The sequence below is a fragment of the Phyllobates terribilis genome, unplaced genomic scaffold, assembly GCF_046119375.1.
Source record: "Phyllobates terribilis strain yellow unplaced genomic scaffold, ASM4611937v1 Scaffold_3__8_contigs__length_932513732, whole genome shotgun sequence".
Lineage (NCBI taxonomy): Eukaryota > Metazoa > Chordata > Amphibia > Anura > Dendrobatidae > Phyllobates > Phyllobates terribilis.
The window spans coordinates 669,594,083-669,606,499 of record NW_027362763.1 but is presented as its reverse complement, the minus strand read 5'-3'; the positions used below and the strand labels follow the sequence as shown (position 1 = coordinate 669,606,499).

The following is a 12,417-nucleotide window of genomic DNA, read 5'->3' as shown; positions in this document are numbered from 1 at the left end:
GTCCCCCCTTTCTCACAGAGACCGCTCCCCATGGTCTCCCCCCACACAGACCGCTCCCCGTGGTCTCCCCTCTGTCACACACACCGCTCCCCATGATCTCCCCTCTGTCACACAGACCGCTCCCCATGGTCTCCCCTCTCTCACACAGACCGCTCCCCATGGTCTCCCCTCTGTCACACAGACCGCTCCCCATGGTCTCCCCTCTGTCACACACACCGCTCCCCATGATCTCCCCTCTGTCACACAGACCGCTCCCCATGGTCCCCTCTCTCTCACACAGACCGCTCCCCATGATCTCCCCTCTCTCACACAGACTGCTCCCCATGGTCTCCCCCCACACAGACCGCTCCCCGTGGTCTCCCCTCTGTCACACACACCGCTCCCCATGGTCCCCCCTCTCTCACACAGACCGCTCCCCATGGTCTCCCCTCTGTCACACACACCGCTCCCCATGATCTCCCCTCTCTCACACAGACCGCTCCCCATGGTCTCCCCTCTGTCACACACACCGCTCCCAATGATCTCCCCTCTCTCACACAGACCGCTCCCCATGGTCTCCCCTCTGTCACACAGACCGCTCCCCATGGTCTCCCCTCTCTCACACAGACCGCTCCCCATGGTCTCCCCTCTCTCACACAGACCGCTCCCCATGGTCTCCCCCCTCTCACACAGACCGCTCCCCATGGTCTCCCCCCTCTCACACAGACCGCTCCCCATGGTCTCCCCTCTCTCACACAGACCGCTCCCCATGATCTCCTCTCTCTCACACAGACAGCCCCCCATGGTCTCCACTCTCTCAAACAGACAGCTCCCCATGGTCTCCCCTCTCACACAGACAGCTCCCCATGGTCTCCCCTCTCACACAGACCGCTCCCCATGGTCTCCCCTCTCTCACACAGACCGCTCCCCATGGTCTCCCCTCTCTCACACAGACCGCTCCCCATGGTCCCCCCTTTTTCACACAGACCGCTCCCCATGGTCCTCCCTCTCTCACACAGACCGCTCCCCCCATGGTCCCCCCTCTCTCACGCAGACCACTTCCCATGGTCTCCCCTCGCTCACACAGACTGCTCCCCATGATCTCCCCTCTGTCACACAGACCGCTCCCCATAGTCCCCCCTTTCTCACAGAGACCGCTCCCCATGGTCTCCCCCCACACAGACCGCTCCCCGTGGTCTCCCCTCTGTCACACACACCGCTCCCCATGATCTCCCCTCTGTCACACAGACCGCTCCCCATGGTCTCCCCTCTCTCACACAGACCGCTCCCCATGGTCTCCCCTCTGTCACACACACCGCTCCCCATGGTCTCCCCTCTGTCACACACACCGCTCCCCATGATCTCCCCTCTGTCACACAGACCGCTCCCCATGGTCCCCTCTCTCTCACACAGACCGCTCCCCATGATCTCCCCTCTCTCACACAGACTGCTCCCCATGGTGTCCCCTCTCACACAGACCGCTCCCCATGGTCTCCCCCTCTCACACACACACCGCTCTCCATGGTGTCCCCTCTCTCACACACACACCGCTTCCCATGGTCTCCCCTCTCTCACACAGACCGCTCCCTGTGGCTTCCACTCTCTCACACAGACCGCTTCCAGTGGTCTCCCCTCTCTCACATAGACCGCTCCCCATGGTCTCCCCTCTCTCACACACACACACACCGCTGCCCATGGTCTCTCCTCTCATACACAGACCGCTCCCCATGGTCTCCCCTCTCTCACATAGACCGCTCCCCATGGTCTCCCCTCTCTCACACACACACACCGCTGCCCATGGTCTCTCCTCTCGTACACAGACCGCTCCCCATGGTCTCCCCTCTCTTACACAGACTGCTCCTCATGGTCTCCCCTCTCTCACATAGACCGCTCCCCATGGTTCCCCCTTTCTCACACAGACCACTCCACATGGTCCCCCCTCTCTAACACAGACCGCTCCCCATGGTCCCCCCTTTCTCACACAGACCACTTCCCATGGTCCCCCCTCTCTGACACAGACCACTTCCCATGGTCTCCTCTCTCTCACACAGACCACTCCCCATGGTCTCCCCTCTCACACAGACCGCTCCCCATGGTCTCCCCCTCTCACACACACACCGCTCTCCATGGTCTCCCCTCTCTCACACACACACCGCTCCCCATGTTCTTCCCTCTCTTACACAGACTGCTCCCCATGGTCTCCCCTCTCTCACACAGACTGCTCCCCATGGTCTCCCTTCTCTCACACATGTAAGGGAGTGACATGTGAAGGTCATGCGCCTCTTCCCTCCTTGTGCACAATTTATTATACTCTTCTTATTATATGTATACGAACATGTATGTGACAGTTGTCGGACCTGTTAGCTTAAGGGCAGTTTAGGTTTCGATAGGATCTGGACAGTGCAGAGGTGGGCACTTTAAAATAGATTTAAGGGAGGAAATAGTTAAAAGAATAAGAGTTGCAAAGTGTGGGAGGAGCAGGACAGTGGGGACTGGAGGAAGTGACTGTTAAAGGACACTTGTGGCAGGACCAGGGAAAAAAGCAACAGCATGGTCAGTCCAGCAGTAGAGGATTGTCGGCCTGTAAATCAGACAAAGACTTTCCCATCACGTTTGGGACCTATAGTCTAGAAGAGGTAGTGGTGTGGCTTCCTTTAAGTCCTCCAGGAAGTGGAGGACTAGACGGACGAGGATTAGTCCCGAATCACAAGGCTGCAGTATCTCAGCTATCTCAAGGGTCAAAGTGGCCAGCTAAGAAAAGGGATAGCTCAGGACAAATGGACAATAAACAAGAACATGTGCTGTGTAAATAACTAACTCTGCCAATGTAACTGTCCTTCCCTGAATGTTCTGCTATGCTAAAGAAGAAAGTAAAGTTGTGTTTTGATATAAAAATGGAGTGGAAATCTGTTAATGTTCAAGTGGTGGTCCCTGAAGGAAATGGATCGCAGATGATGCAGAACTACAAGCAAACTGCAAGTGCCATGCAACACAATTACCACATGGGAAGTTTTGGACTCTTGTCTTTGTTTGGGATACGGGGTGAAGGAGTACAACATTCCCTCGCCATCACAGCCACCTTAGGTCCCTTACACAGAGACCGCTCCCCATGGTCCCCCCTCTCTCACACAGACCACTCCCCATTGTGCCCCCTCTCTCACATAGACTGCTTTCCATGGACCTCTCTCTCATACAGACCACTCCCCATAGTCCTCTCTCTCTCACACAGACCACTCCCCATGGTCCCCCTCTCTCACACAGACCGCTCCCCATGGTCCCCCTCTCTCACACAGACCGCTCCCCATGGTCCCCCTCTCTCACACAGACCGCTCCCGATGGTTCCCCCTCTCTCACACAAAACACTCTCCATGGTCTCTCCTCATACACACAGAACGCTCCCCATGGTCTCCCCTCTCTCGCACAAAACACTCCCCATGGCCTCCCCTCTCTCACAGACTGCTCCCCATGGTCTCCCCTTTCTCACAGACCGTTTCCCATGGTCTTTCCTCTTACACAAAACACTCTCCATGGCCTCCTCTCTCTCACACAGACCACTCCTCATGGTCCCCCCTCTCACACAGACCGCTCCTCATGGTCTCTCCTCTCTCACACAGATCGTTGCCCATGGCCTCCTTTGTCACACAGACCGCTTCTCATGGTTGCTCTTCTCTCACACACATACCGCAACCCATGGTCCCACCTCCCACCTCTCATATTTTAGAAACATAATTGCTAAACAGCGTGTTGTCTGTCAAGTGCTCGAGTTCAGCATATTGCTTATCGGATAGACAGATGGATGGGTGGAGCTGAGGAAAACCCAGCTGTCATGGTCCACATTGGTACCAATGACAAAGTCAGAAAGAGATGGAAGGTTCTTAAAAACTATTACAGGGAACTAGGTGAGAAGCTGAAGTCTAGGACCCCCAAGGTGTTTTCAAAAATACTGCCGGTGCCACGAGCGTCACTAGAAAGACAGCGGGAGCTTAAGGAGATAAATAAGTGGTGCACAAATTGGTGCAGGAAGGAAGGGTTTGGGTTCATGGAGACCTGGGTCAATTTCTCTGTCGGCTACAGGCTCTTTGGTAGGGACGGGCTGCACCTCAATGGTGAGGGTGCAGCTGTGCTGGGGGGAAAAATGGTCAGACGGATGGAGGAGCTTTTAAACTAGGATCTGGGGCGAGGGAAGGTAGTTGTGCAAAAAAGGGGATAGAGTAGAAAGAGATGGGGAGACATTAAGAGTTGATGAGTATTTAGGGGGGGCTGGGATATGCAAGGAAAGTAGGGAGGTGAATAGGAGTAATAAATGTGCTAATAGTAAATGTCTGCTGGAGAATGCAAAAAAGTCCTCCAAACAAAATGAATGAATTGGAGACCCTTATGTCAGCCACAGAATATGATGTGATGGGTATTACGGAAACCTGGCTGGATGAAAGTCATGACAGGGTGACAAACGTAGAGGGTTACACTACATTCAGAAAGGACAGCAAAGACAAAAAAAGGTGCAGGGGTGTATGTGTTAAATCCAACTTAAGACCTGTGCTCAATGACGACATTGGGGGGAGCTGCGACAATGTAGAGTCAGTATGGGTAAATGTACATGGGGATAACAACAATGGAAAGCTGCTAATTGAAGTCTGCTACAAGCCTCCTAATATAGCTGAACTGGTACAGGATGAAATGCTGCAACAAATGGAAAAGGTAGCAAATAATAATAGGGGGGATTTTAACGCCCCAGACATTCAATGGGACATAGTGTCTTGTGATTGTGCTTAAAGCGGTAAGTTTTCAGATCTACAGGTCTATGAGCGTTTGAGTAGCAGAGACCACAATATGAGAAGTTTCAATATAATATTCAGCAAAAGATTACAAAGAGGAAAGATAAAAACCTGGAACTTTAGAAAATCAAAATTCACGTGATTAATGGAAGAGCTCAGTCTTGAAGATTGGGATCGTGTCCTGGTAACTGGGGATCCCGTATACAAATGGGGTGGGCATGTTTAAAGATATGGTACTAAAATCTTGTAGGAAGATTATACCCTCTGGTAACAAAATATCCAGAAATAAAAAGAAACCATTATGATTAAATCTGACAATTCAAAGTATAATAAGACAAAAACAAAGGGCCGAGAAGTCAGAAGTATAAAGATCTCATTAGGAATTGTAAAAAATAAATCAAGCTACAAAGTTACCAGAGAAAGAAATCGCCAATAACATTAAAATAAATCCCCCAAAAATGTTATAAATATAAATATATTAATGCCCCCCAAAAACTCTGATGGCATCAGCACCTTAAAAGATAATCACAGTAATATAATTATAGAGGACAAACAGAAGGCTGAGATATTAACCATGAACTTTTCATCCGTGTTCACCAATGAGCTCCCTCTGCCAGGGATCATTCAGTAAAGCTGCAAAGTTTTCCACAGACGATTATGAACACAAGAAGAATTATGGCTTCGTCTAAGCAAATTAAATATGAACCCCTTTCTGACCCAAGGCATACTAATATGGATCTGTGCCCTGGGCCTTATGGGCCAGATACGTATTAGTACACCCTGGCGATTTCGCCCGCACACAGGTTGTGCGGGCGCGATCGCCTCCGGGTGTCAGCTGATTGTCACAGCTGACACCCGGTACTATGTGCAAAGAGGGGTGCCGCACCACTCCCTGCACATTAACCCCCGAAATACTCCGATCGAAGTCGATCGCAGCATTCCAGGTGCAAGGGGAGGTAAGCACTGCTTACTTACCTCCTCTCCGGGGTCCCGCGCTGTCTCTGCTGGGTCCTGGTGGTTGTCATGGTGACCTGATGTCGTCATGACGACATCGGGGTCACCAGGAGGCAGGAACTTTGGTAATGCGCAGAGCACGTTCAAAGTAACTTCTGCATGCAGCGCTGACAGGCTGTAAATAGCATAGATCGTTGCTGCGTCGCTATGTGGTCGCTGGTGAGCTGTCAAACAGGCAGGCTCACCAACGATCAGGGGAGCAGCGACATCGTGGAAAGAATCTTTCCACGATGTATTGCTCCTGGTTACCAGCCTGTTGAAGCAGGAGCAGGCTGGTAACCATGATAGACATCGGGTTACTAGGGGCACACACGCCCTAGTAACCTGTTGTTTATCATGGTTACCACTCTGCTACGGTGAGCGGGAGGTTACCGCTCACTTTAGCAGGCTCGTAACCATGATAAACAGCGGGTTACTAAGTGCGCGTGTGTGCCCCTAGTAACCCGATGTTTATCATGGTTACCAGCCTGATCGCTGCTCCCGCTGGTCACACACAGCGATGTGTGCTGACCAGCGGGAGGGCAACGACCAAAAAATGGTCCAGGACACTTTGCAGCGATCAGCGACCTCACAGCAGGGGCCTGATCGCTGCAAAGTGTCACACATAGCGACATCGCTGGTGAGGTCGCTGTTGCGTCACCAAAACCGTGACTCAGCAGCGATCTCGCTAGGGATCTCGCTATGTGAGACGGGGGCTTTAGACGCAATCCTAAGATCCCTCCTTGGCCTCTTGCTTTGTATTGTATTGTTTGGCTTCTGTTCGGTCGCCTGGAAACGGGGGCAGGGCGCTATTCAACACACGTGCGTCTGGTGGTGAGGGACTGCCTGGCTAGCAACACTGGTTCCCTTGGACACGGGAACACCCTACGTCGTCCGGGGGGGGGCGTGTGTTGTGTTTGTGCTGCTACCTCTGACTTCCGTCTTCCACACTGCTACTTTGTTATGCACGTGCTCTCAATGCTTTCCGAGCAACAGCTGACTACCTGGTAACTAGTCATCATTTTATGTATTTATAGATCAACACTTGGACGTGCACTATACAGACTCCTGACGAAGCCACCGTGTGTGGCGATACGTGTTGGGTTGCCTAGGACCCATCTACACCTTTCAGTGCAACAGGCTTTCCAGCATGTGACATTGCCCACAGGGCATGTTTCTGGTTGGGTTCGTATTGGGCTAATGCAGCACCCTGCTCTCACTTTAACTCATACAAAATAGGGATATCCCTTTAGATTGTGCTATCTGGCAGCATTAGGGTTACTTGTAGTTATGAGCAATTACTGCATCTTTATGTCTATATTTTTAGTGGCTTGTTTATATGCAAATCCTGGAATTAAGAATGCGTGCATTCTAACACAATGTACACTTTAAAATAGCTGCTATTTGTTGAATCATACCCTGCATGGTTGACCCTTTACCATATATTTAGGGCTTGTGCAACATTGATCGTCACAGAGCCTCCACGAAGCCTGTGCGTGACTGTTAAATGTCCAATATCATACTTATAATAAGTATTCTAATCGCGAGGGGCTATTGTAGTAGTGGATCAGAGGGTCATTAAGATCCCTCCATAGCGTTTGGCCAAATAGGTCTTTTCAGCTTTGGGTATTATCGCCTGGCTATTTCCTTGGATTGGAACTTATTGGGTTTATACAGCAACCTGTGTCCAGCACAGCCCGTTCATAACAGCAGCATTATTATTATTATATTGTTTGAGTGTATGTTTGAAGACCGCCAGGGCCTCCTGGGTGGGATATCTATTACTGCACACTGATGCTCTCAGCTGTGGGGTTGTTCCAAATATATGGTTTTGTGTATACTCCAAATAGTGTTTAACTGTTGCATCATTTACACGCAAATTTTGTTTCTGGGGTAATTTATGCCCGGGCAAGTGCAATATTGACCACCACAGAGTCACCATCAAGCCTGTTTGTTATCCTATGCATGAATATTGTTTTGCACCCAAGATTTGTCTTCATCATGAAAGGTTTCTGAAGTAGTGGGTTTGAACAGGAATGGAAGTTGTCCTTCATTCCTTTTTAATGGTGTTTTAAGATGTTCTGTGGGTATGTCCATGTGTCGAATAAAAATTTTGGATATTTTGTAAACATTATTTGGACTTTGATTATTGGTGGTGATCACTGCTGTCATGCATGTCCTCTTCTCTCTTTTACTTCATGGTTCTTTAGGGACATGCTGCATGTAGATCCCAAACTTTGGATGGTGCCCTCCTAATTTATAAATCTTGAGTCTCCGGCCCATTATGTTTTGCAGCTGTTATACAGCCAAAAAAACCTCTCGGGGATTGCCTGCCATGTACGAGCGATCCCCGCATGTTTTTTTCAGGGTGTCTAATAACCGTGAAACATGCGGGCGGGGACTCAAGCACCCACGATACTTTGTGCATACCCGAGTACCTGATACAAACTCAAGTAGTGAGCACTTACGCTCAAGACTAATGAAAACTTATTCAATATGATGACCCAGAGGTGGGGTCCCTGTGCAAGAAATGTGTCTGAGCCCCCCACCTTTTATGGCGACAAAGCAACAGATGCATATATAGCCACACACACATATATACCTCTTACACAGCCTCCTTTATTATGTATATTGCCGTCCCTTATAACACAGTGCCCTATCTTGTTATATACAGCACCGTCCCTTACATATTGGATTATTTCTAGCGCCCTGTTCTTTGTTACATACCACCTTCTCTTGCTAGATATATAATGCAATGACGGCTGATGGAGCATGGGAAAGCTTCTTTTCTGATGGAGGAGCTGATGGACTGGTCTTCTTGTCACCGGCTGCTCCATCAGCAGTCATTTTATATCTAACAAGAGACGACTATGTAATAAAAGATTGCGCTGTGACTGACAAAAATAACAAGAATACGCTATGTAAGGGACAGCACTGTACATAACAGCAGAGGAAGCTATATAATAAGAGACAGCACCATATATAACTAGAGAGGATGGTACGTAATAAAGGAGGGTGTTATACATAATAAAAGAGGAAACTATGTAACTAAGGATGGTGCTATACATAATAAGTGAGTACACTATATACTAAGGGACTGTGCTATACATAATAAGGCTACATTCCTGCATCTGTGTGCAGTGTCAGTGTGCGCCCTGTTTTACAGACGCATTGAGCATGTCCTATTCTAATCCTCAAAATCGGATCAGAACAGGACATTCTCTGACCTTCTTAGATCTCATTCTCAGATCCGTGATTTTTACGGATGTGTGAATGGATCTATAAAACTGTACGAGTCCGTGGACCATCTGATAAAAAAATCTGGCAGCTCACGGACATTTCACACAAATGTGAGAATGTGGCCTAAAGCCCCGTCTCACATAACGAGATCGCTAGCGAGATCGCTGCTGAGTCACGGTTTTGGTGACGCAACAGCGACCTCACCAGCGATGTCGCTATGTGTGACACTTTGCAGCGATCAGGCCCCTGCTGTGAGGTCGCTGATCGCTGCAGAATGTCCTGGACCATTTTTTGGTCCTCGCCCTCCCGCTGGTTAGCACACATCGCTGTGTGTGACCAGCGATCAGGCTGGTAACCATGATAAACAGCGGGTTACTAGGGGCACACGCGCACTTAGTAACCCCCTGTTTATCATTGTTACCACTCTGCTACTGTGAGCGGTAACCTCCCCCCCACCGTAGCAGAGTGGTAACCATAATAAACAGCGGGTTACTAAGTGCGCGTGTGCCCCTAGTAACCCGCTGTTTATCATGGTTACCAAGAAGCAGGCTGGTAACCAGGAGCAGGACATCGTGGAAAGATTCTTTCCACGATGTTGCTGCTTCCCTGATCGCTGGTGAGCCTGCCTGTTTGACAGCTCACCAGCGACCACATAGCGACGCAGCAACGATCCCTGACAGGTCGTATCGTTGTCGGGATCGCTGTAGCGTCGCTTAGTGCGACGGGGCCTTAAGGGATTTTACAGATAACATTATCACTCCAAGTCACACAGTGCAGATCCAGAATAATATTTACATCCAGGCACTTACCGCTGACGTCTCATCTGATCAGAGCCGGTTTCTGCTGCTTCTTCTCCATCTGGTCAGACCTTCATGTCGACATCTCCCAGCCACGACTCGTCTTGTCACGATAATCTCCAGCCTAGAAAATAACAAGGTCACATATATTGTATATATACATGTGTCTCCCCCACACTGCGCCCCTGACTACAGATATGTACCCCCCCATTAATATACTATTAGCCACTTAGTAATCAAAATATAAAGTGATAAGCAGCACTGTGCCCCCCATTAACTATAATCTGCACCGGCCAATAAAATAAATTATTCAGTCTCTGTGACTCTCCCCAATTAACTGTAAGGCTATGTGTTCATGCAAAATATACAAGGCTTTACAGTACAAGCAAAGTGAAACCCCCATCATTGCTCTCTCCCAACACCCCCATCATTGCTCTGTCCCAGCACCCCCGTCATTGCTCTCTCCCATTATCACCATAATTGCTCTCTCCCAGCACCCCCGTCATTGCTGTCCCAGCACCCTCGTCATTGCTCTGTCCCAGCACCCCCGTCATTGCTCTGTCCCAGCACCCCCGTCATTGCTCTCTCCCAGCACCCCCGTCATTGCTCTCTCCCAGCACCCCCGGTCATTGCTCTCTCCCAGCTCCCCCGTCATTGCTCTCTCCCAGCTCCCCCGTCATTGCTCTCTCCCAGCACCCCCTTCATTGCTCTCTCCCAGCACCCCCGTCATTGCTCTCTCCCAGCTCCCCCGTCATTGCTCTCTCCCAGCTCCCCCGTCATTGCTCTCTCCCAGCACCCCCGTCATTGCTCTGTCCCAGCACCCCCGTCATTGCTCTCTCCCAGCTCCCCGGTCATTGCTCTCTCCCAGCTCCCCCGTCATTGCTCTCTCCCAGCTCCCCCGTCATTGCTCTCTCCCAGCACCCCCTTCATTGCTCTCTCCCAGCACCCCCGTCATTGCTCTCTCCCAGCTCCCAAATCATTGCTCTCTCCCAGCTCCCCCGTCATTGCTCTCTCCCAGCACCCCCGTCATTGCTCTCTCCCAGCACCCCCGTCATTGCTCTCTCCCACCATCTCCATCATAGCTCTCTCCCAGCACCCCCATCATTGTTGTCCCAGCACCCTCGTCATTGCTCTGTCCCAGCACCCTCGTCATTGCTCTCTCCCAGCACCCCCGTCATTGCTCTCTTCCAGCACCCCCGTCATTGCTCTCTCCCAGAACCCCCGTCATTGCTCTCTCCCACCATCTCCGTCATTTCTCTCTCCCAGCACCCCCGTCATTTCTCTCTCCCAGCACCCCCATCATTGCTCTCTCCTAGGCAACCCTCTATACACAGTGCACTCACTGCAGCATTAATCACTTAATTTACTTTCCCTCCCCTATCTAGCCTAGCTTGTTCTTTGCCAATCCCTCCTCGAGTGCCCCCCCCAGCCATAGTCTCCTCTCCCAGTCCCATGGATCAAGGAGATAGGAGTGCGTACGCGCACAGCAGGGAATCCTCACACAGCACACTGAGCTGCAGCGTCCATGACTGAGGGAGAGTCCCTCCCACTCTGTCAGTGACTCCCTCTGGCATCTGCCGTCTCCATAGAAACCACCATGCCACCACACCAAAAGCCAGTGCAGCATCAAGTAACACAGCAGGAGGTGTGGTCAGGAACAGGCCCGTCTCAGAGCATAATGATATGCGCAGCAGTGTGCAGAGAGCCGAGCGGGCCCCCCTGTGCTTCTCCTGCTAGCATTGATACTGCCGCTGGCGCCAGCTGTCATTGACTAGCTGAGTCACTGACATTTCCTCAGGCTTTCAGGGCCCCCCTGCCGCTCGGGGCCCCGATGCAGCTGCACCGGCGGTATGTCCGCCCCTGTGATGACCTAATGTTATCAAATTCTGTGTCGTACCTCTGGGTTCAAAATGTTCACTATACCACTTGATAAAATCCTTGAGGGAAGTAGTTTCCAAAATGGTGTCACTTGTGGGGGGTTTCCACTGTTTAGGCACATCAGGGGCTCCCCAAATGCGGCAAGGCGTCCGCTCTCGATTCCAGCCAATTTTGCATTCAAAAAGTCACACAGCGCTCCTTCCCTTCTGATCCCTGCCGAGTGCCCGAACACTGTATTTTCCCCACATATGGGGTATTGGCGTACTCAGGAGAAATTGCACAACAGTTTTTGGGATCCATTTTCTCCTCTTACCCTTGTGAAAAAAAAAAAATTGAGGCTAAAAGATCATTTTTGTGGAAAAAGTTAGATTTTTTTATTTTCACGGCTCTACGTTATAAACTTCCGTGAAGCACCTGGGGGTTCAGGGTAATCATCACACATCTAGATAAGTTCCCTGAGGGTTCTAGTTTACAAAATGGTGTCACTTGTGGGGGGTTTCCACTGTTTAGGCATATCAGGGGATCTCCAAACGCAACATGGCGTACGCGAATTATTCAAGCAAATTTTACATTCAAAAAGTCAAATGGCGCTCCTTCCCTTCCGAGCCCCGCCGTGAGCCCAAACTGTGGTTTTCCCCCACATATGGGGTATCAGCGTACTCAGGAGAAATTGCACAACAAGTTGCATGGTGCAATTTCTCCTGTTACCCTTATGAAAATGCAAAATTGGGGGCTGAAAAACATTTTTGTGGGAA

At 50.5% G+C, this 12,417-nt stretch overlaps 1 protein-coding gene across 2 annotated transcripts in view; it reads right to left on the bottom strand.

Moving 5' to 3' along the window:
* LOC141257316 (gastrula zinc finger protein XlCGF66.1-like) overlaps nt 1-11,360 on the bottom strand; it is a 29,540-nt gene extending 18,180 nt beyond the window's left edge. For both annotated transcript variants that reach the window (XM_073671752.1, XM_073671753.1), the window contains exons 1-2: nt 11,264-11,360; nt 9,797-9,908 (exon numbers count right to left, since the gene is read on the bottom strand). The gene's annotated coding sequence lies outside the window, so the exon portion shown is untranslated. The remainder of the gene's footprint in view (nt 1-9,796; nt 9,909-11,263) is intronic.
* Nucleotides 11,361-12,417: the final 1,057 nt, after the last annotated feature.